This window comes from Schistocerca cancellata, chromosome 7 (genome assembly GCF_023864275.1).
Source record: "Schistocerca cancellata isolate TAMUIC-IGC-003103 chromosome 7, iqSchCanc2.1, whole genome shotgun sequence".
NCBI lineage: Eukaryota > Metazoa > Arthropoda > Insecta > Orthoptera > Acrididae > Schistocerca > Schistocerca cancellata.
Genome location: NC_064632.1, coordinates 341,677,382 through 341,701,443, shown reverse-complemented (window position 1 = coordinate 341,701,443; position 24,062 = coordinate 341,677,382). Strand labels below are relative to the sequence as shown.

The 24,062-nt window shown below is 44.1% G+C and overlaps 1 protein-coding gene and 1 pseudogene across 1 annotated transcript in view; one reads left to right on the top strand and one right to left on the bottom strand.

Moving 5' to 3' along the window:
* Positions 1 to 24,062, bottom strand: part of LOC126092552 (leucine repeat adapter protein 25-like) — a 232,921-nt gene that overhangs the window by 37,766 nt on the left and 171,093 nt on the right. The gene's annotated exons all lie outside the window — the stretch shown is intronic.
* On the top strand, positions 19,780 to 19,896 carry LOC126093767 (5S ribosomal RNA; annotated as a pseudogene).

Here is a 24,062-nt window from a genome sequence, read left to right as displayed (position 1 = left end):
TCTTACGGATTCAGTTTCCAAAAACACTGAACACGTATTTTTTTATTTGTAACCGAGACGCCAAATACCAATGTTTATAGACGTAGCTCTAAACATACTTTAGTAGTTCTTTAATAATGACATATTTTCAAAAAAAGTTTCCACCCACTTTTTCATCCGCATAGGGTTAAATTTCCAAAAATGCTGAAACAAGTATTTCTTTATATCTGACCGAGAAACCAAATACCAATTTTCGTAGGTCTAGCTTCAAAATTGCCTTAATAGCGACATTTTTTTAAAAAAGCCCTTCATCTACTATTTCACCCCCTCAGGGTTGCAATTTCAAAAATCTCTTTCTTAAACGACGCCTACAGTATAAGATCCACACCTTCTCCCAATTTTTGTCCTTTGCGGTTTGGGCTGGGCAACGATGAGTGAGTCAGCCAGGACCTTGCCTTTTATACGTATATAAGAGAAGAAGATGTACAGTACAACACCCATATACCACAAGTTAAATATCGTTGCTACATGATCGTATCGATCGTGATTTAGCCGCCCGAGTGGCCACCAAGTCGTCGAGATCGAAGGCTCTGTGACATTTTCATCTGGGGTTGGACAAGGAACTCTCGTCTTCGTCGGGTCATTCGGCATCGTCTTCCCACACAATGGCAGTCGACTATCGAAAAAGGTGCGAGAGGGAAAGCGCATCGTTAATTAGTCTCGTCACGCGCTACTTTCTTCTCGCCACGACGCGCGTAGCAGAAGAAGAAACCAATTGCCGGAGACCGATTCGCGCGGTTCTCTAGCCAGCTCTCACTGTTTTTCCATGAAGGGTCTTCTGCCTATCATGGCGCATTACACGGTGAAGGCACAGTCAGTGTTGTGTCCAATAAAAGCACGCCTATAGCAACTGCAACCGCAACATCTGGAAAATATGTCCTGCGTCCTGTCCCACAGCACGAGAAATGCGAGTTACCAAAGAGGTGCCGTAAGCCAGTGCTATTCACGACGTTAAGATAATAAAATTTATTTACAATGCGTACGAAGCGTTCCAGCTGACAACATACAACCAAAAATGTATCAGAAATACAGTGCATTTAACTCAAGACTGTTCTCCACAAATGACAAAACAAGAACAAATCAATACAGAAACCAAGTGACAAGAAAAGTATGTTACTGGCACAACAGTGCTATATAAGAAACTGCCAGATACAAATCAGTCGTGCCACAGTACCTGTATGACATCTGTACGTAGTACGTACCAGTATTTTTGAGAGCACGGATGTAGTTGGTACTGCGACAGTGAGACAGCTAGGGTAGCCAGCTTAATCGAATGACGTCGATATATCTCTTATCTGACGAATTGCGACGGAGAGCCCCTGGCGTATTACAGACGGAAAGACTCTGAGACGGGTTCCCACTGTGCTAGATGTTCGTCCGCCTGTTCACAGAACGTGGCAGTAATGTTTCAACACACGGTCGGCATCAAGACGGCTCGACCAAAATTGTCCACAGACTATAACGCGCGGTGACCATAACTATTTGCTGTTACAAACACGAAGGAATATGCTCATGACCGCCGGCCGGAGTGGCTGTGCGGTTCTGGGCCCTACAGTCTGGAACCGAGCGACCGCAACGGTCCCAGGTTCGAATCCTGCCTCGGGCATGGATGTGTGTGATGTACTTAGGTTAGTTAGGTTTAATTAGTTCTAAGTTCTAGGCGACTGATGACCTCAGAAGTTTAAGTCCCATAGTGCTCAGAGCCATATGCTCATGATCCTACACTGTTATATGCGTTAGGTGACGACACTATTTTAAAAAAAAAATTTACATATATCTTCAACATAGTCCTATTTGGGAGGAGACACTATTCCTAAGGCATCAATTATTTTTATAGCTTCCACAAAGAAAAGTCACTCGCTCTACATTGAGCTCTAGACGATAACCCGAACATTTGACTAACAAAATGGTTCAAATGGCTCTGAGCATTATGGGACTTAACATCTGAGGTCATCAGTCCACTAGACTTAGAAATACTTAAACCTAACTAACCTAAGGACATCACACACATCCACGCCCGAGGCAAGATTCGAACCTGCGACCGTAGCAGCAGCGCGGTCCCAGACTGAAGCGCCTAGAACCGCTCGGTCACAGTGGCCGGCCCATTACATGGACGATCAAGAGCACTGCGTTACATTTCAATTCAAAACAGTTAAGCAGCTACGGGGGTGATTGCAGCCCCCGGCCTCCTCACAAATCACCCCCTAAAAAACCTCCTGAGACAGTTTTCCAGGAGATACAGTTTTCCAGTGGAGACAGTCACTTCCTTGGCTGTTTGCCAATTCTATCATAGCGCAGACATGGTACGTCTGAGACTCCAGCGGTCTAGCCAAAGTTTTCCCTCTGTGTAAAACGGGTGGCAGAGCGCCTCCCTGGTCCGAACACGTAGATATCTGTTTGTATGTGACAGTGATACTCCTGCCACTACAACAAAAATCTGCGTCGACACGGAACGACGTACCTCCCCTCTTCTATATGTGAAGAGGAAGAATATCTTGTCATCGTCATATTTACTTTCAACTACGCAGTTCCAGGAGTTTGGAACGTGGCGGGCCATTCAGTGTGAAAACGCTCCTGGGAGTACGGGGTATCGACCTGCTCAGATTGCGAATTAACTTCCGGCTTTGGAAGCCGAACTCAGAGTACCCAGCTTCTCCATAATAAACAGACCTTAAAGGAGCTTTAGTTTATTACTTAATTGTTTTTGGGTGTGATACTGATTGTTTGTAATAATCTGTATGTGTAATAGAGGAGCGTACATAACTAGGAAAATGACTTAGACAAAAGTATATACAGAACATACATTTAAAAACGATATTTCGGGAAGATTTATGTGAAAAAAGTAATACAAATTTAGTTTTTTTAAAATTTTAATAGCATTAAATGATTTATTTCTCTCATCATGAAATTTTGTGAAGTCCATCGAAGTGACAAATAAACTGAACGAAAATTTTATTCAAAGATACGTCTGAACATAAATTATATTATCATTAAACGACAGTCGTTCATGATGCAGTAACAAAGAGTCTCTTGTAAAAGTGAGAATAATCGAAAAGCATTCTCCCGTTCCACCATAAAATCGTAACAAGGCCTTGTTTAGAAAATAATTCAAGACGAAAAGAAAGACAATATTACTGCGGTTTATTTATCATCTTTGCTAAAGAAAACAAGTAGTTACAGCGCGGAAGACTGTAACACACATGTCTGAAAAGGTAGTGCACAGTTTCGCGGTCTGGAGGGTTCTTGGCGATCGGTTTTGAGCTAGGAGTATGGGATAAAAAGTTTTTGGTTTAGCCCGGACCAGCGGCCATTTGTATAACCATTCGAAGCTCTGACTGAATGTAAGTATGTTACAGTACATTAAGTAAGGTTTCAACGACGAACCGGATCTGGCGCCCAGGCAAATTGTGCGAATCAATCTTTTGCAAAAGATTTTAATTAGGCTGAAATTAATGCTCAGCTAATGGAACCAAATGTATGTGTGCCGTTCGGACTTCACGCGCAAGGATAGTCACTCTTAAATAACTCCGAATTGGAGCGAGACTAATGGTTCAAATTTGGTCCACCGATACATCGGATCTTGGTCTACGATAAATTATAGCGTTTGAAAAACTCTTGCTTCGCTTGGATTTTACGTGGAAAAACACATTTTTATGGGAGGTTTATGAAGCGCGCCAGTTCTATATTTTAAATTTGTACTAATCCGTCCAAACTTTAGAAAGTGGTTGATATGTGGACAAAACAACTTTTTTTTAAATCCCATAATCTTTATTCGTTGTCGAAATACGATGGTTTAAATTCGAGGTAAGTGTAGCAGATAAGACCCGTTCTTACACGAATTGAATGCGCAGAAACGGTTTAAAGTGTATCAAATAAATAAAAAATCCATTCTTACGATAAAATACAAAAATTCGCTTCCAAAAATCTAGCTTTATTCGGAACAAGTTTGGCAAGACTCACATCTATGTTTCAAACTTGTGCGAATCACTTTAAATTTTGTATGAAGGTATACAAATACATTAATTAATGGTCGTCCTCTTGTTTTGTGAAAGTTTATTCCGTTGCCACGATATAAGCAAAATGGTTCGGAAGACAATAAAAAACCTACACCGGATCAGCCGTCGGCCGAGTCAACACAGAGCGAGGTGGCGCTGTGGTTGAGATGATGATTGGTTTTGTGGGGCGCTCAACTTCGCGGTCATCAGCGCCAGTATAAAGTCTCAATTTTTTTACTCGGCGCAGTTGAGCCACTGTCACGAATGATGATGATGGTGAAATGATGAGGACAACACACATTGCCGGCCGGAGTGGCCGGGCGGTTCCAGGCGCTAGTCTGGAACCGCGAGACCGCTACGGTCGCAGGTTCGATTCCTGCCTCGGCCATGGATGTGTGTGATGTCCTTAGGTTAGATAGGTTTAAGTAGTTCTGAGTTCTAGGGGACTGATGACCTCAGAAGTTGAGTCCCATAGTGCTCAGAGCCATTTGAAACATTTTTGAACAACACACACACCCAATCCCCGAGCAGAGAAAATCCCCAACCGGACGGAGTGCAGTGGTTAGCACACTGTATTCGCATTCGGGAGGACGACGGTTTAAACCCGCGTCAGGCCATACTGATTTAGGTTTTCCGTGATTTCCCTAAATCGCTTCAGGCAAATGCCGGGATGGTTCCTGTGAAAAGGCATGGCCGACTTCCTTCCCCATCCTTCCCTAATCCGACGGGACCGATGACCTCGCTGTTTGGTCCAGTCCCCCGAATCAACCAACCAACCAACCAACCAAACCGAATCAACAAAAACGTACATTGGTTGCCAAGCTAAGGCGGTCTAAAATCAAAATTATGGTAGAGTAAAAGTTGGGAACCAGAATGAATAATGCTCCTATCACAGCACAAAAATGACGAATATGTCCTGGGCAGAGTTAGGGATGTAAGAGACGGGAACTATCTTACCGACTTATGTGGCAACTTCAAAGACATTTGAATCAAAACATCTTGACATACTCGCGCTTTTTTTCGAGTTTACCCTATTTCCTTAAGTCAGTGAGCTCTCTTAGATCCACCCCCTGTTACGTGTATAGTGAGAGGTCTAAAAACAAATAGACACAAATTTAATTGCTTCTAAAAACTGTGATGCATCTCCAATAGGTAGCATCCGAGAGCGAACATGCATCTACAATAGAAAGTATCCCAGACTGGGGATGCATGACACGTGTTGTCATATTGCACGACATTCCAAATGCCACACTGAATTACAAGATGAAATGTGTCATGTTATGCGACATGACATGTATCACCTTACTTTACTAGAAACGATGCATTATATTACCGAGCATGGGTACTAATATTAACAAGTGAAAACGCGCGAATATGTCAAGGTGTTTTGATTTAAATGTCTCTGAAGCTGCCAGATAAGCCGAAAAACTAGTTCCCTTATTTTACTTCCCTAACACTACCCAGGACACATTCGCGTTTCTTGTTGGTACAATAGGGACATTTTTCAGTCTGAAGTATTCAGGTTTGTGGGTGCTTCTCTTATTGTCACCAAGTCCGGAGGAAATGGACTCGTCTGTCTCGCTCTCTCTACCACACACACACACACACACACACACACACACACACACACACAAGAAATTATCACTCTTCTTCTTCTACTGCGTCCTACATCAACATATTTACTCATTTTGCTCGCCTTGCTTCTCAGCTGGGCGGTAAACGCCACACACGGCCAACCTGAGATCCTGAGCCTGAGTCAGCGTTACGCATACGCCGGCTCTTTAGGAGACACGTGACGAGGCCTAACTATCGCTACCGACTTCCGGCCACTGTCGGCCAGTGCGTCGCTCCATATTATACCTGCAGTACATCCGTCCGGGATGCGTCCTCTGCAGAGTATTAATGAGACACAACCAGAGCCGCTAATGTCTTTTCAATAGCACCGATTTCAATGCTTGAGAACATACAACAAAATAATTGCGGAGGTTTACTGTTGATCAAAGCAAGTGGCAGACTTGCATCTACTTGTAGGAAATCAGGAAGTTGCATTTAGTCTGGAAAGAGATTGTTTATAACACACTTGCACGTCATACATTGAAACACATTGATTTTGTGTGTATGTGGGCGGGGGGGGGTAGAGGAGGGGGAGAGGGGGGGTGGAGTTGAGGCGCGGACATATTATAGCAAAAGTGTATATTGAGCGCAAACACAGAACGGTAGTGTGGATCTATTACGGAATTTCAGAAACGCTACAGCGAAATGTCTACACTATTAACACGAAAAACAATAGTGAAATTTTTTCATACATTCTAGTAATACTGCTTAGATTCTTGGCAATACTTATTCTTCGGTTGCATGCTAACAGGTAACACACAAATATTTGAAACCTTTTTAGTGCTAATGAACTTCTCTAACTTGTCGTATCCCTTTTTGTCCTTTTTTTAGCAATTTCCCTGCTAGTCTTTAGCTGTTCCGTACACTTATGTTACTCCCCTGCTAGTCTTTAGCTGTTCCGTACACTTATGTTACTCCTATTATCGTATAAAGCACAGACATTAAGGTTAACAGCTGTCATCTAGGACTGAGAGGAGGAGATATGAAGCGGGACAAGCATGTAATGCCAGTAGTGGGGAAGGCGGATAGTCGTCTTCGGTTCATTGGTAGAATTTTGGGAAGATGTGGTTCATCTGTAAAAGAGACCGCTTATATAACACTAATACGACCTATTCTTGAATACTGCTCGAGCGTTTGGGATCCCTATCAGGTCGGATTGAGGGATGACATAGAAGCAATTCAGAGGCGGGCTGCTAGATTTATTACTGGTAGGTTTGATCATCACGTGAGTGTTACGGAAATGCTTCAGGAACTCGGGTGGGAGTCTCTGGAGGAAAGGAGGCGTTCTTTTCGTGAATCGCTACTGAGGAAATTTAGAGAACCAGCATTTGAGGCTGACTGCAGTACAATTTTACTGCCGCCAACTTATATTTCGCGGAAAGACCACAAAGATAAGATAAGAGAGATTAGATCTCGTACAGAGGCATATAGGCAGTCATTTTTCCCTCGTTCTGTTTGGGAGTGGAACAGGGAGAGAAGATGTTAGTTGTGGTACGAGGTACCCTCCGCCACGCACCGTATGGTGGATTGCGGAGTATGTATGTAGATGTAGATGTAGAGATTAGTGTTTAACGTCCCGTCGACAACGAGGTCATTAGAGACCGAGCACAAGCTCGGATTAGGGAAGGACTGGGAAGGAAATTGGCCGTGCCCTTTCAAAGGAACCATCCCGGCATTTACCTGAAACCATTTAGGGAAATCACGGAAAACCTAAATCAGGATGGTCAGAGACGGGTTTGAACCGTCGTCTCCCGAATGCGAGTCCAGTGTGCTTACTACTGCGCCACCTCGCTCGGTAGGACTGAGAAAGTGACGTTCCCACGACTGCAGTGCTCACGCACGTCGCGTCACCTCTGCATTACCTGCAATTCCTTTGTTAGTTCTATACAATACAGACAAGTGACTACGTCGCACCTCAGCAGCGTGTGATTGCCGTAACCTACGAGGACAGGGAGAATTCGTTAAAAACAATCTCGAAATCGTCGGGGCTTTAATCCATATTTGTTACTCCAGAAGTAAAGATACATTTGGTGAGTGCGTGCTCTAAAAGAAACAGCAGCTATATTGAGGCCTTTAAAGCTGGCACAAAAGAACAGAAACGAGATGTGAACAAGCCCATACTGTGCTCTGTCGCCATAACTTACTCCCGGAATAACTAATAAGCTATTAATAAAATCCCTACAGTAGTTCCTGAAGTTAGCCTTTACATACAGACAGAACAATTGTATGTAAGTATCTGATCAAAAGCATCTGGACACCCATAAGCAATGCGGAACTGGCCGCTAAATGTCACGGGAGGAAGACCCACCTGTACAAAATGATGCGAGCCGGACTGTGTTGTCAGTATAGAAGCAGTAACAGCAGAATAGGTCAGCCAGGAGGGCTCAGTGACTTCGAAACTGGACTAGTCACTGGATATCACCTGAGTAATAAATCCATTAAGGAGATTTCAACTCTCCTAAAGCTTCCCAAGTCATCTGTTGGTGATGTCGTTGTGAACTGGAAACGCGAAGTAGCGACAGCTAAACCGAGACCACGCAGACCTCGGACTGGGACCGTCAAGCATCGCGGAGGGTCGTTGTAAAAATCAGCGGAAGGAATCACTTTTGAAGTGCAAAGTGCTACCAGAAAACCAGTTACCATAAGGACTGTGCGTAGGGAGTTAAAAATAAAAGGGTACAGCGGTCGAGCAGCTCATCATAGGCCACAGGTTTCTGCAGTCAGTGCTACACGAGGCTTGAGGCGGTGTCAAGAACGACGTCACTAGACACTGGAGTGATTTGGAGTGATGAATAATGCTATGCTCTGTGGCAATGCGATGGAACGATCAGAGTTTCACAGATGCCTGGATAAGTCAGCTGTCATCGGTGACGTATGGATCTGATTTCAAGGTCTGGAGACGTTTCTCGGTGATTATGGTGTGGTCCCCCTAATGCGCTTAAGAAAACGCGCAATGCGGAAGAATTTGAACACATTTGACAGTACTGTCACAATGCACCCTGTCATAAAACAGCATCTGTGAGGGAATGGTTAGTGGACAATAACATTCCTGAAATGGACTGGCCTGCCCAACGGAATACCTTTGGGATAATTTAGAATGTCAACGATGCTCCAGATTCCAGTGTTGAACATCACTGCTTCCTCTGGTTCCGACTCTTGACGAAGAATGGGCCGCAGTTTCTCGACACCTCACTGAAAGAGCCCCTTCAAGCCGTCATGAAGATGGAGGGTAGACACGCTTCATTTTAATATCCAGTAATACGTAGCCGGATACGGTTGATCAGATAGGGTGTAAATTAAAGTTCTCCTTGGTTTCCCTGAACCACTTTTGACAAATTCTAGGATGCTTCCTTTGAAAGGTCACAGCCGACTACCTGTTCCATCCTTGTCAAACTAGGCTAAATGGTCAAATGGCTCTAAGCACTATGGGACAGCCGGCCAGTGTGGCCGGGCGGTTCTAGGCGCTACAGTCTGGAACCGCGCGACCGCTACGGTCGCAGGTTCGAATCCTCCCTCGGGCATGGATGTGTGTGATGTCCTTAGGTTAGTTAGGTTTAAGTAGTTCTAAGTTCTAGGGGACTGATGACCTCAGCAGTTAAGTCCCATAGTGCTCAGAGCCAAGTCAATAAAAATGCAGTGAGATGAAATGATGTCTACAAAAGTAGGGCAGAAATGCTGTACTTGTAATGTAATGAATACATCGTGAAAAACTAAAATTACTACCTTTAAACTATCACTCGGATCTACCACAATAGTCAAAACCAGCGATGGCCAAAAGTTCGGCCCACAACCCGTGTCCTGGCCCTCGCGCCACAGCGCTTAGTGAGAGTGCACATTTCCCCCACCACCATGCCGCGCTGTTTAAGTGGAAAGAGAGAGAAGAGGGTAAACGGCGATCACGTTGTATTTAAATGACAATGCACCCGTACTGCATACTAATTTGTTTCAGACATATCAGCAATATAGATCACAAACGAAAAAAATTTTCGGTATTCATTATTTTTGGCACACTGAAGATATAATCTAATTTTTGTCTGGTACAAATTGTCGGCATACATACAGACGGATACTATCTCGCAGATTTCCGCACTCAGATTCCCACGTAATCGTGACTTATTTAATTTCATACTCGAAAAAAGGTTTTCACACCATTTTCTGATTGACATTTTTATCACAAATGATCCATTTGGCGTTGTTTTTCTACAGCATAACTTTCAGAGTCACTCGATAATGGCCTTTATATTAAAGGCCGAAACCGGTCGCCTGAACGTAATAAAGTTCTTAAAAAAGCAACTGGGGAGGCTTTTCATTGATTGGACTTCAGTTGAGAAATCAGTAGCATCATTCAGACATTGAGAAACTAATAATAGTACAAGGATTTGTCTTTAAAAACGGGAATTACATTGCTGGTCAATCAGTTACATCTGCACATGCGTGCTTTCAACTGAAACGGCGACGGTTTCGAAAACAAGTGTAAGACGGTCAGTATCCTCAAAAACATGGAAAACTATCCCAGTAATTCTCTCAAGGAGATAATGAATCCTTCAGACCTCGCGTTTTCTTTAATGCCAGGTAGTTTTGGGAAATGGACGGAGTTTTTTTTTCAGAATTTGTCCCTTCCACAACGCAATTTTCTTTTTACGTGCGTGACCATCAAATGAGGAATAAGTTGTTTTCCACTTTGTAGTGTTTTACTGTGAGTAGTGTGCAGTCAAGTTCACTTAAAATGTGAGGTCTACAACCCGTTCCGGATGTTCTAATTTTCGTTCCTGCACTCTTTTTCCTTCATAAATTCAACAATAGCAGGCTTTATATCCAAAAATCGTTCCAGGCATACCACTTGACTTAACTAACGTACTTTGCAGTATTACATACATAAAGCCTCCACACCCTTCGTTCAGTCCCGTCAAAAAGTGTTGCAATTGACAGTGGAACAACGCGTGCGACTTCAGAAGTTTTCTTGTTCGTACTACGGATTTCTTCAAGTGCTTCATACCTGCAAATTTAGCACATCGTGCTTCTTGATGCACAGAACAAAAAAAGCCCATCTGTCGATCGTTGTAATTTTTTGCTCTTTCATTGTCAAACAAGTCTTTAAATTCTGTCTGCATGATGTAATGTTGTTTCGAAGTAAATTTGCAGTACACTTCGCTTATGTAACTGCATAACAGATACTGAGAATTATCATCTCTCTCTTCTGTCACTCACATTCATTTTGAAATGTTTATGACGATAGATCGCTAGACTGACTCTTTTAGTGCGAATAGTCTCTAAACCTGTGAACGTCCGTCTACCAAGAACAAATACGGAAGGGCAAACAGCGCTGACACCACAATTCTGCCGAACTGAAGAGAGCCGTGCAGGCCGAAAAATGCCACTCCGCAATGCTCATTGAAATGTCGCGCTTACCGAGCACTTCCGGGAATGAACGAGCAAACCCGAGAAAGGCCAAGGCTTGGTCCGCCCGCGGCCCGCTCAACCTGAAGTTCGGCACGCCGTGGCCGGCCCTGGCATAAACGATAGGCTATTTGGTCACTCATCTAGTCTAAAATCGAATTTTCACTGTTTCTGTCGTTGATTCATCTACACTGACTAGCAGAGACATATATTTCGCATTAAGGCCCACGAAGACAAAATAAGACAAATTATGACTCTACAGAGGCACACAGACAGTCGTTTTCCCCTTGCTCCATTTGCGAGTGCAACAGCAAAGCGGACGACTAACAGCGGTACGAGTTACCCTCCACCATGCATGATATAGTGGCTCGCAGAGTATTTGTGTAGATGTAGATGTACCACTCCATTTCGATAAATTTAATTCAAAGTATAGATCCACGGCCATCCACCGACTACGTTTGCCTAGAGCTGTTATTCCTTCATACTCCATGGGAGAACGTCTGGTTATAGTTGGAAATGGAAGGTGGAAAGATAACTAACAACGAAAAATTGGGTCAGGCATGTCGACATACTCAAATAGTCTAATTGTTGACTACTCTTGAAAACCAATCCGGGATAGAGCGCCGGTCTGCCACAAATTCTCAATGTTCACGTCATATTCACTGTTACGTTGTAGCATCATTACAGGAAAGATAGGAAGTGAGAATAGAGCTCAACGAATGTCTGTTCGACTTGGAACCCAAGTTCATTCGAAGATGGATGGGGGAGAAAATCGGACGACAGCTGGGGGATCCTGTCCCAATCTTCACAGCCCTGAAATCACCCTCGACAGTGATGACTGGCGTACGGAGCCACACGTGGCCGACTCTCCCCCGGGCTGAAACCGAGGGACCACATGCCTGAGACACCAACGACGATCGTGAGGCGTCAGACAGCTCCTTCACTCTTTGGTGAAGAGAACCCTCGATATAGATCCGTTTCCACTAGAAATGTTCCCTTATCCACTCTCTTCGGGCACCACGGATCTGGGGCGGAGGGGGTATTGTTGTTCATGAGTCAGAAGTCAAGATAAGACGGTCCCGCACTCAGGAAATGAGTGGAGGGGAGCAGATGCAGGAATCCCGCATCGCCGCTCCTGACAAGGTCGTAAGGGCGGTCGTTGTTCCTCCGACCTGTTTAAAAAATCAAGTGTGTATCTGTGTCGAGTGGATGGCTGCGATGGGTGCGTGTACAGTGTAGTTTTTGTGTTTACGCTTTTACGGCTGAAGGGTAAAAAGAGGATCAAACCGGTACCAGCAGCACATTGTCTACTCCTTTCAGGTAGCATCAAGGTTGTCACGGAGCTTAACTTCCCCATCTGTTGGACGGGTCACCATCAACAGCGTCAAATGCCCTTATTTCATGAGACTTTTGCGAAGAGGTGTGGAATGTAATCCATCACGTTGCTGCAAGAACTGTTGATCAAGAACTTTAGGTCGCCATCCCACCTCGCCTTGCGAGTCAAATAGTGGCATTGAAAATTTTTCACCACCATGATTCGAAGTCGACTACCGCCACACTGGCGTGCGTTACCGATCTCGGTTACGGTTGTTGTTCATAATGGATGCCAAATTCTTCGTCTGGAGACGGTAGCGTACTGTCTGTCTCGTGACAGCCGTTCCAATTACATCCAATAACGCAGTGCATAGCTCTGTTGCATTCTCCTATGATCCATAATTTGGAGGTAGTAATCATTTAATTGTATCGTTGACCGTAGGCTATCATTACTGGGCACATCTTCGACATTTGGTGCAACGCGACAGCTGTTGAATGTTCGAATGACGTCGCTGTGATGTAACTAGATTTGGTGAGAAACTTCATGTACTCACAACGCTTCCTCCCGTAAAGTGACAGCGCTCACAGGGTCTCGCGTAAGCTTCAAACGACCCTTCGAGAGATACTGACAGAGGCAACAGCGTACACCAGCCGCGCTGTCCCGTAGACGACAAAAGACAAGCCGGCGGTCTACTGAACTGTACTGAGAACACGAGTTTTTTTCTCCATTACACAGATGGCCGAAGGTAGCTATCAGCAGAATACTGACATAAGGATTTTTCATCTACGCAAATCATGAGGGTGCTGCTAAACTTTTTGAATAATTTGTGTGGAAGGGATTTCTACCGAGTAGTAGAGTCCGTAACAAGTAAAGTTGTAGCAGTTTCACGGATTGTAGACATGCAGCACAATACTTGCTAAGTTTCTATATCTATATACATACTTTGAAAACCGCACAAGTGGATCACAGAGGGTACTCTTCGCCAAATATTAGGGTTGCTTGCCGTTCAAATGAATGATTGTTTAAATATCTCTGTACAGGCTGTAATTAGTCTAATCTTCTCTTCGCGCTTCTTTGTAGGGGTATAGTACGGTCCTGGATTCTTTCCCTTAATACTGTTCCTTGAATCTTCCTAAGTAGGGTTTCACGGGATAGCTGGTGTCTACTTTGAAGCGTCTGCTAGTGCAAGTTTTTCAGTATCTCTATGAGGCTTTCCCATAGGTAGCAACATCTGTGACAATCCCTTTAAACGTTCAATATGTTATGTCAGTCACAAGCATTTTGTAAGCAACCCCCTTTGCACACTGACTGAATTTTTCTGGTACCCCACCAATGAACTGAAGTCTGCCTCCTGCTACGAGGGTTATTCGGAAAGTAAGGAACGATCGGTCGCGAAATGGACACCACAGTGAAAATCCGATGAAGTTTTGGACAGGTGTGTTGGGCAGTGTGTCTAGTATGCCCGTCGATCGCATTACGTCTTTCTTTTTAGTTCTGAGCACACAGGGAGCACATAATGATACCTAGAACAATAGTCTCTCCCGCCACGTACGACGGCCTGGTGAGAAATTCCGCCTGAAGCTATGCAGCCAACATTACATAACTGTCGTGCGTTTTCTTCTTCAAGACAATTCTCAGCCGCATTCGGCAGAGGCAATGAAGATGCTCCTGCATCGTTTTCAATTGGAAATATTTGATTACCCAAAATACAGTCCTAATTGTCTCCCGCTGAGTTTCATATCTGCTCACAAGAAACCGCTGGCTATGAAGACAACATTTTGGCACAATGAGCTGTAGGTCAGCGTAGAGAATTGGCGGAAAGCACTGGCGACTGCCTTCTACAACGAAGGTATTGGAAAGTTGGTACAAAGCTACGACAAACGTCTAAGTCGGATCGGCGACTATGGAGATAAGTAGCTGGAAGTTGTAGCTAACTGTTGCAAATTAAACAGTTTTAATTTTCACTGTGGTTTCCATCTCGTGACCTATCGTTCCTTACTTTCCGAATAGCCCTCGTATATTTACGACTGAAACCATGTGATCGGTCCATATCATATCCCTACGTATTGATACACCCAGTTATTTGTATAAGATGACTAATTCCGACAGTAACTCACTAATATTGCAGTCACAGGATACTACGTTCTGGCTGTGGCCGAGCGGTTCTAGGCGCTTCCGTCTGGAACCGCGCGACCGCTACGGTCGCAGGTTCGAATCCTGCCTCGGACATGGATGTGTGTGATGTCCTTAGGTTAGTTAGGTTTAAGTAGTTCTAAGCTCTAGGGGACTGATGATCTCAGATGTTAAGTCCCATAGTGATCAGAGCCATTTGAACTACGTTCTGTTAAGCGCAAAATTTTATACTTCTGAACATTTAAACCAAGGTGTCAATCTTTGTGTCAATTTGAATTCTTATTCAGATGGGACTGAATGTTTGTCCGCCTTTTCTACAGACGGTCCGATGAAGTCATCATGTGTGAAAAGTATGAGGTTAGTATTAACATCAACTGCTAGCTCCTTAATATACAACATGAACAATAAGGATTTCAACACACTTCCCTGTGACACCTCTGACTGTACCTCTACTTCTGTAGACTACTCTCCATCCAAGGCAAAATGTTACGGCCTTCTATAGTGCTACCTCGCACTTGCTAGCTACGCAGTATTCGTGTACATAAAAAGTGTCATGACCACTGGCTCAAGTTCACGTTGCTAGGTGATGATCTAACTTTCGATAAATTGCCATTCGGCAGTGCCAGTTATCAGGTGAGTTCACGCTTTTTAATACACATGCAGTTAGTTCGGCAAAAAGGAAATTCGTGACAGCACTTCGGAAGAGCTGCAACGAAAAGTCCTCGAGCAACGTGCGACTTTTTCCCTCCAAACCAGTGCTGCCTTCGCTCAGTCAGGATACAGAAAGTACTTAACCACGAAATACAATAAATATATAATTTCCACACAGTTTAGCGTTCTAAGACTAATCACAATATTCTTCAACGCTCAATTTAGTTTTTCTTGATGATATACAATTATTCTGCACGACTTACAGGGGAAAAATTTTCACTGTGTGTGGCGCATGGCTACGGTTTCACTTCCAATGCGTAAGGGCCCGGAACTTCCGGTGGAGACAAATGACATGAAGAAGTAATATCCTCGAGTTATCTTCAGAGTTCGCACGCACAATATCTGAACAGGTCGCAGAGTAGGTGGCATATCTCCGAACATCAAGGAGAGGATACTTGTGAGCCGTGTAAATCCATGTAGAGGCATAATTCACTGGACCATACTCTGAATATTTATACAGCATAAAGAAACATCCGACAAATATGTGGGAATGTGGCGACATTGGTACAGCAGACCATATTGCACTAGAGTGCGTGGCCTATGAACATTTGCGGACTCAGATAAATGGCATCGGTAATCTAAGTGATATTGTTAGACACAAATTGAAACGGCTTCCTGTGAACGAGGCAGGGCACTAGAAGGGGACTTAGCAAATATTTAGAGTATGAGAGAAGAAAACGGTTCAAATGGCTCTGAGCACTATGGGACTTAACTTCTGAGGTCATCAGTCCCCTAGAACTGAGAACTACTTAAACCTAACTAACTTAAGGACATCACACACATCCGTGCCCGAGGCAGGATTCGAACCTGCGACCGTAGCGGACACGCGGTTGCAAACTGAAGCGCTTAGAACCGCACGGCCACACCGGTCGGCAGTATGAGAGAAATCCAATAGCAAGTAATAACTCTGAAGTGAATACTGTGGGTGAGTGGGCGAGTGGACGTCACCGAGAATTAATTTCTACAAAGAGGACGATCAGAAGCAGTGGATGTGTGACCAACAACACCGCAACTATGGCAGAACCGGCAGAATGAATGGGGACTTGTAGGTGACTTACAGCCATCTTTTGCGGGGATAGAGTAGATGATTAACAAACGTAGTATCATAGCTTTACTTCCTTTTCATTTAATATGTTATACATTTTATATTTTCTTTATAATTAATGCCGCTAATTACATGAAAATTCTTTAATTACAAATCTGAAAATTCTTTAATTACAAATCCTTAATTCATAGTCAAAACAAATGGCTCTGAGCACTATGGGACTTAACATCTGAGGCCATCAGTCCCCTAGAACTTAGAACTACTTAAACCTAACTAACCTAAGGACATCACACACATCCATGCCCGAGGCAGGATTCGAACCTGTGACCGTAGCGGTCGCACGGTTCCAGACTGTAGCGCCTAGAACGGCTCGGCCACCCCGGCCGGCATAGTCAAAACAGTTATATATAATTTTCTGTAGTTATTGGAAGATACACTGTCGAGTTAGGTTAATGTGACCCTCTCTCAAAAGCCTGACAAACCATCTTTTGCAGCCTAGAATGCTGCGACACATGCAGGAAGGGTGTCAATGAGGTGCTGAAAGATACCGACAGGGACGTGGGGCCATGCCGATTCTTGTGCTGTACCCAGATGCGCTAGGTTTCTCGGTTGAGGATCCACGGCGCGAACAGATCTATCGAAGTGGTCCCACAGATTATCGATTGGTTTTAAATCTGGGCAGTCTGGTGGCCAAGGGACTACGGTAAACTCATCCTCGTGCTCTTCGAACCATGCACGTACAACGCGAGATGTGTGACACTTTGCACTGTCCTGCTGGTACATGCCATTGAGCCGAGGAGACACGAACTGCATGTAGGGGACGATATGATCCACAAGACTATATGCATAGCTGTATTGATACATTGTGCCTTCCAGAATAGAGAGACAGACTAGGGAATGCCATCAAAACATTCCCCTGAAGAGGTGTTGCAGGGTGTTTGCTTTCAGACGTTTCACGCCGTACACGCCAATGAACATCTCTCCGATGAAACATAAAACGTGATTCAAGTAAAAAGGCCACCCGCCGCCAGTCAGTGGAAGTCCAGTTGCAATGCTGGCGTGCAAATTCCAGCATTCGTCGCCGATGCAGTCAGCATGAGAGCATGTATCAGGTGCGACAATAAAGTAATGAGACTGATTTTCTTTGGAAGATGTGGCAACCCTGCAGGCTTGCATAGGCACAAAATCTTTGACCTTGGTCTACAAGCTGCTTTCAGTCCAAGCGGCACATAGATGCAACTGCTCAGTCGTGAGTTGTGCTGTAATAAACTACACGTGTTTGTGTCTCTCGTCACGGAAATGGAACCGCATAATATTGCGCAACGGCATGTCATCTCTTTTTGCATCAAATTGGGTGAAAATGCGATGACCACTTACGGTTTTTTCAGTACGACCCAGGGAGAAAACGCCAAAGTTCGCAATGGTGCTCAAAGAGATCACCCAGACCAAAAAAAGCTCGCATGTCAAACTCAAAAGTGAAATACATGCTTGTGTGCTTCTTTGATTCCAAGGGAATTGTTCACAAAGAGTGGGTGCCTCCTGGACAAACAGTTAACCATCATTATTACAAAGAAATTTTAGAAAGAATTCGTAAAAGAGTTCTTCGTGTCCATGCCAACATTGCTGATAATTGGATTCTGCATCACGATAATGCGCTATCCCATACTGCTCGGTCAGTACAGCAATTTTTAACCTCATACCAAATTCCAGTACTACCACAGCCACCTTATTCACCAATATAGCTCCGTGCGACTTTTTTCTATTTGCAAGAGTCAAAACGACGGTCAAGGGACACCATTTTCAAACAACACAAGATATCCAAAAAGCTGTGACGAGGTTCTTGGAGGATATTACAGAAGATGAGTTCCAGAAATGTTACCATCAATGGCAGAAGCGCTGGAAAAAGTGTTCGCAATCAGAAGGGAACGACTTTGAAGGAGACAACACTAAGCTTGACTAAAGCGGCAAGCAACATATTTTTTTCACATCCGTTTCATTACTTTATTGTCGCACCTCGTACCAGGCCCCTGCTGCGGAGGCCCATACGCAGCAACGGTCGCTGAACGGTCGTTGAGGAGACACTGCTGATAGCCCCTGCGTTCATCTGGGCGGTCAGTTGCTCAACAGTTGCACGTCTGTTCGCCCGTAGGCAACTCCGCACCTATCGTTAAGCGGTCATCTATGGTCCTTGGCGCACAACTGTTGTTTCTTCGCCCGTTCTGGATAGTGCCATTTTGCCATGCACGGTATACTTTAACCGCCTATAATCGGGCCCTTTTGGACGTCAGATAAATCGCTCCGTTTCTGCACGAGGACAATTACTGCACTGTTTTCCGCGTCCCCCGACGCTATACACCCTCCACTGCTAGTGCTGCCTCTTGCCCCCTGTTAGTGGTTATTGTACGTTGACGTCTAACACAGGTGATGGTCACATTAATGTGCCTGGACCGTGTACGACTCCAGGTGGTAGGTAGCAGGTGTCGAAATTGTAAGCAATAGTAAGTAAATAAAGATATTTTTAGAGTCTGGAGATGCCATCTGCGAGAAGTTAAACATACTACTGTAATGTTATACTCCGTGCCAATATATCCTCATTCCAGACACACATTTCGTTTGGCATCCAATGTGATCGCACTCTCTTTCGCAAATGCGAGTGCGATATGATTAAAATGCTTTGTTACAAGTTCTTTCCTGGTATTTCGGCGAGTTCAGTTGCACGTTAAACATACCACATGAAACTTTTGCTCAAAGCCCACTGACTGCAGCACATTCGGAAGCGGAAGAAGTGGCGCGGGAGAAGCCTTTATTATGCACGAAGCAGCTGCAGACTACTTTCTGCTGACAGTTCGAGGCGAGCAGGCGTGATAGCAGGGACTTCGTGCGGAGGTGCTGGTGGGGCTGGGGAAGACTTGTACAGGAAGGAGCGTTTGTGGGGGCGGAAGGGGCTGTACGTCACGCGTGGCAAAGTCGGCTCTAACAAAGCGGAGTGCTGGCGTCAAATTACCGGAAGCTCGCCGACTGATTACAACCACGGCTGCGCCGCCTCGCCAAGGTCACGCACGCACACTGGACCCTTCACGGTCAAGAACGCTCGCGCCTTAGTATGCAGCTCAAACAATAAAAGTCTTTTGATGACTAGCGCTCGTCCCTTTCCACGGCGCTCTTATTACCTATGTTTACTTTAAACGCAAAGATGTTAGGTTAGGCCTTACCGTGGCTGTTATTGATATCGAATAACACTTATATTTAGTTAATCAGCCCCCACCACGTGTTTCAAGTGTTCACATTTGGTTTCATTTTTAGATATTATTCCCCAAGTTACTATCAAATACTGGAAATTAGAGCCGCCTCTAATTCGCACAATAGATATTGTGGGTGACAGCTAACATGAACTAATTCCATGGCAAATGATACGAGAACACAGCACACACGTTCTCTCAGAAATATTCTGAACCACTTGAGGTATCACAGCTGGAGACCGACGTCAGAGTATCTCGGCATAAGTAATTTGTTTAACCTGTTAGACTGGTGGCAACGGCCTTGCCGCAGTGGATACACCGGTTCCCGTGAGATTACCGAAGTTAAGCGCTGTCGGGCGTGGCCGGCACTTGGATGGGTGACCATCCAGCCACCATGTGCTGTTGCCATTCTTCGGGGTGCACTCAGCCTCGTGATGCCAATTGAGGAGCTACTCGACCGAATAGTAGCGGCTCCGGTCAAAGAAAACCATCATAACGACCGGGAGAGCGGTGTGCTGACCACACGCCCCTCCTATCAGCATCCTCATCTGAGGATGACACGGCGGTCGGATGGTCCCGATGGGCCACTTGTGGCCTGAAGACGGAGTGCTTTTGTTAGACTGGTGCATGCGTTCGTAGCGTTTTTGTTTTGCACGTTGATATTCCGGTTGCTATGGGTTTATTTATCTATTGTCATTTTTTATTTGTAGTTTACTGTTGCTATTTTATTTTAGGTATTGTCTTTCTGTCATTTGGAGATAGTGACTGGAGCTGTGGATGATAGAAAATGGATTGCCAAGTGGAGAAATCGGAGTATTTCTGACGTCTTCTTACGTTTAGGTTCAATAGAAGGGTGACTGAAGCAGAGACAGCCAGAAATATTTGTGCCATGTTCGGCGATAATGCCACTGAACAGAGCAAGGCAAGAAAATGATTTTCTCGTTTTAAGAAGGATCGTTTTGACCTTAGTGATTCTCCATGGGCAGGAAGACTTACGGCGTTTGATGAAGATCATTTCCATCTACATCTGCATCTACGTGGTTACTCTGCTATTCACAATAAAGTGCCTGGAAGAGGGTTCAATGAACCACCTTCCTGTCTCTCTACCGTTTCATTTGTAACGCCGGACACATTGTCTGAGGATGTTCGTGTAACCTAAACAGACTCAGACATTCTCGAACGGCACGCTGGAAAAACGAGCACTTAAATTTTTCTGTGCGAGCCCTGATTTCTCTTGTTTTATCGTGATGATCATTTCTCCCTATGTATGCAGGTGGCAACAGAATTTTTTCACAATCGGAGGAGGAAACTGGTGATTGAAATTTCGTGAGAAGATCCAGTCGCAACGAAAAACGCCTTTGTTTTAATGACTGCCACTCCAATTCACGTATCATGTCTGTGACACTATCTCCCCTATTTTGCGATAATACGAAACGAGCTACCCTCCTTTGTATTTTTTCGATGTCATCCGTCAGTCCCACCTGACGCGGATCTCACACCGCACAGCAATACTCCAGAATAGGGCGGACAAGCGTGGTATAAGCAGTCTCTTTAGTAGACCTCTTGCACATTCTAAGTGTTCTGCCAATGAATCGCAGTCTTTGGTTTGCTCTACCGACAATATTGTCTATGTGATCGTTCCAATTTAGATTATTTGTAATTGTAATCCCTAAGTATTTAGTTGAATTTACAGCCTTCAGATTTGTGTGACTTATCGCGTAATCGAAATTTAGCTGATTTCTTTTAGTACTCATGTGAATAACTTCAAAACTCATGTGAATTACTTCACACTTTTCCTTATTCAGGGTCAATTGCCACTAAAACGCATAAATCCACAATGATCCAAGTCAATATACTCCAGAACTGGCAAGTGTGATGAACTGTGATCACTCCACCATCGTGCGACATTTGCATGCAACTGGAGAGGTTCAAAAATCGGGTATACGGGTACCGCATGGTCTAACCCAAAATCTCAACAATCAGCGAGTGGCCCTAGTGCATCTGTGCTTGCTGGTCGTCAATAGGCTCGCTAACAACTACCAGTCCTCTCCTGCATCGTTCAAAAATGTTGCAGTGAGTGTGAAATTGTATGGGACTTAACTGCTAAGGTCATCATTCCCTAAGCTTACACACTACTTAACCTAAATTATCCTAAGGACAAACACACACACCCATGCCCGAGGGAGGACTCGAACCTCCGCCGGGATCAGGCACAGTCCATGACTGCAGCGCCTTAGACCCTGCATCGTTACTTGTGACAAGAAATCGTGTGTTTACGCTAACATAAGGAAAACAAAGGAACGGTTGAGTCCAAACAACTCCCCGTACAAAGACATGCGCGCACCCACAAAATGTTACGCATCTGGTGGAACAGGTACGGTGTGGTTTACTACTAATTGCTTCCCGAGGTGTAACTATCACTGCTGACATTTATTGTCAACAACTAATACGTCTTGCAGACGCAGTCCAAGAACAACGACCAGGAAGACTGCGTGAAGTGGTGCTACTCCGCGATAACGCCCGTCCGCATTCTGCCAGACTGAAGAAAGACGCTGCACAGGAGTTGGATTGGGATGTTATTCTGCACCCACCTTATTCGCACGAACATGCGTCCTCATATTTTCATTTTTTCCGTTCTCTATCAAACAACCATTAAGGACATTCCTGTACGGATAAAAATGCGCTCCAAACATGGCTCAACGACCTCTTCGTTTCAAAACTACGGTATTTCTACAGTCGCGGCAGCAAAAGCTTACCCCAGCATTGGCAGACTGTTGTAAGTAATGATGGAGAAAATATTATTGATGTTGATGACTAAAATTTCTGTTATGTGTATTTATTGTGTTTATAAAACTTGCGGAAAAACGCTACGAACTTATGCACCAACCTAATAAAACACGGTGTCTTAACTGATATTCGCTAATTAAAGATCTACATTTACATGGATATTCTGCCAATCGCACTTAAGAGCCTGGCAGAAGATTCATCTATTGTGTTTATTAAACTTGTGGAAAAAAACGTTACGAAATTATGCACCAACCTAATAAAACACGGTGTTAAGACTAAAAACAGCCGACCAGTTGCAATGGATAAAGTAATCTTTACCAAGCGAGCTTGTGAGCTCTGCAACATCCATGAACTAAATTTTATTTACATGACAAACCCTATTTACAGGGCTATATTTTAATTTGGACTAATGGATTTATGCAGATATTTGTAAAAATGACGACGATACATCATCCCATATTAATGTAATACTGCCGCCTTCTGAAGAAGATAGATTTAAATCAGTCGAAACCTAGGTAAAGATTACTTTATCCATTGCAACTGGTCGGCTGTTTTTAGTCTTATTATGTGGAACCGTTGCTGTTGCGCAGCTATGTTTAAAATACTAAAACACGGTGTCTTAATTGATATTCGCTAATTTACATTTACATGGATATTCTGCCAATCATACTTAAGAGCCTGGCAGAGGATTCATCGAACCACCTTCACAATAATTCTCTGTTATTCCACTCTCGAACAGCGCTCTGTGCGAGCTTTGATCTCCCTCATTTTATTATGATGATCGTGTCTCCCTATGTAACCTCGGCCTCAACAAAATATTTTCGCTTTCGGAGAAGATTGGTGACTGAAATTTCGTGAGACGATCCTGTCACAACGAAAAACGCCTTTGTTTTAATGATGTTCATCCCCAATCCTGAATCATGTCCGTGACACTCTCTCCCCAGTTCTCGATAATACAGAACGTGCTGCCCTTCTTTGAACTTTCTCGGTGAACTACGTTAATCCTGTCTGGTAAGGATCACATACAGCGCAGCAGTACCTTAAAAAAGGACGCACAAGCATAGTGTAGGCAGTCTCCTTAGTAGATCTGTTGGATTTTCTAAGTGTTCTGCCAATGAAACGCAGTCTTTGGTTCGCCTTCCCCACAACACTTTCTACGTGTTCTTTCCTATTTAAGCTGTTCGTAATTGTAATTCCTATGTATTTAGTTGACTTCACTGTTTTTTGATTGATGTATCGTCTCTCTGAAGTTTAACAGATACCTTTTAGCACTCATATGGATGACGACACACTTTTCATTATTGAGGGTCAATTGCCAATTTTCGCACCATCCAGGTATCTTTTCTAAATCGTTTTCAATTTGTTTGATCTTTTGATGAATTTACCAGACGATAAACGACAGCATCATCTGCAAACAACTTAAGAGTGGCGCCAAGACTGTCCCCTAAACCGTTTTTATAGACAATGAGCAACAGAGGGCCTATAACTCTACCTTGGCGGACGCCAGAAACCACTTCTGTTTTACTCGATGACTTTTCTTCAATTACTACGAACTGTTACCTCTCTGATAGGAAATCACGAATCTATTCGCATAGCTGAGACGATGCTCCATAAGCACGCAATTTGATTAAAAGCCGTTTGTGAGATTCAGAGTCAAAAGCCTTCTGGAAATCTAGAAATAATTGGCAGAAAATCCTAAGAAATTTTGGTCTCATGCCAAAGCGGTAGGTGGATTAAAACAAAATCTCCAGACACTCTGGCCGGCCGCGGTGTTCTAGCGGTTCTAG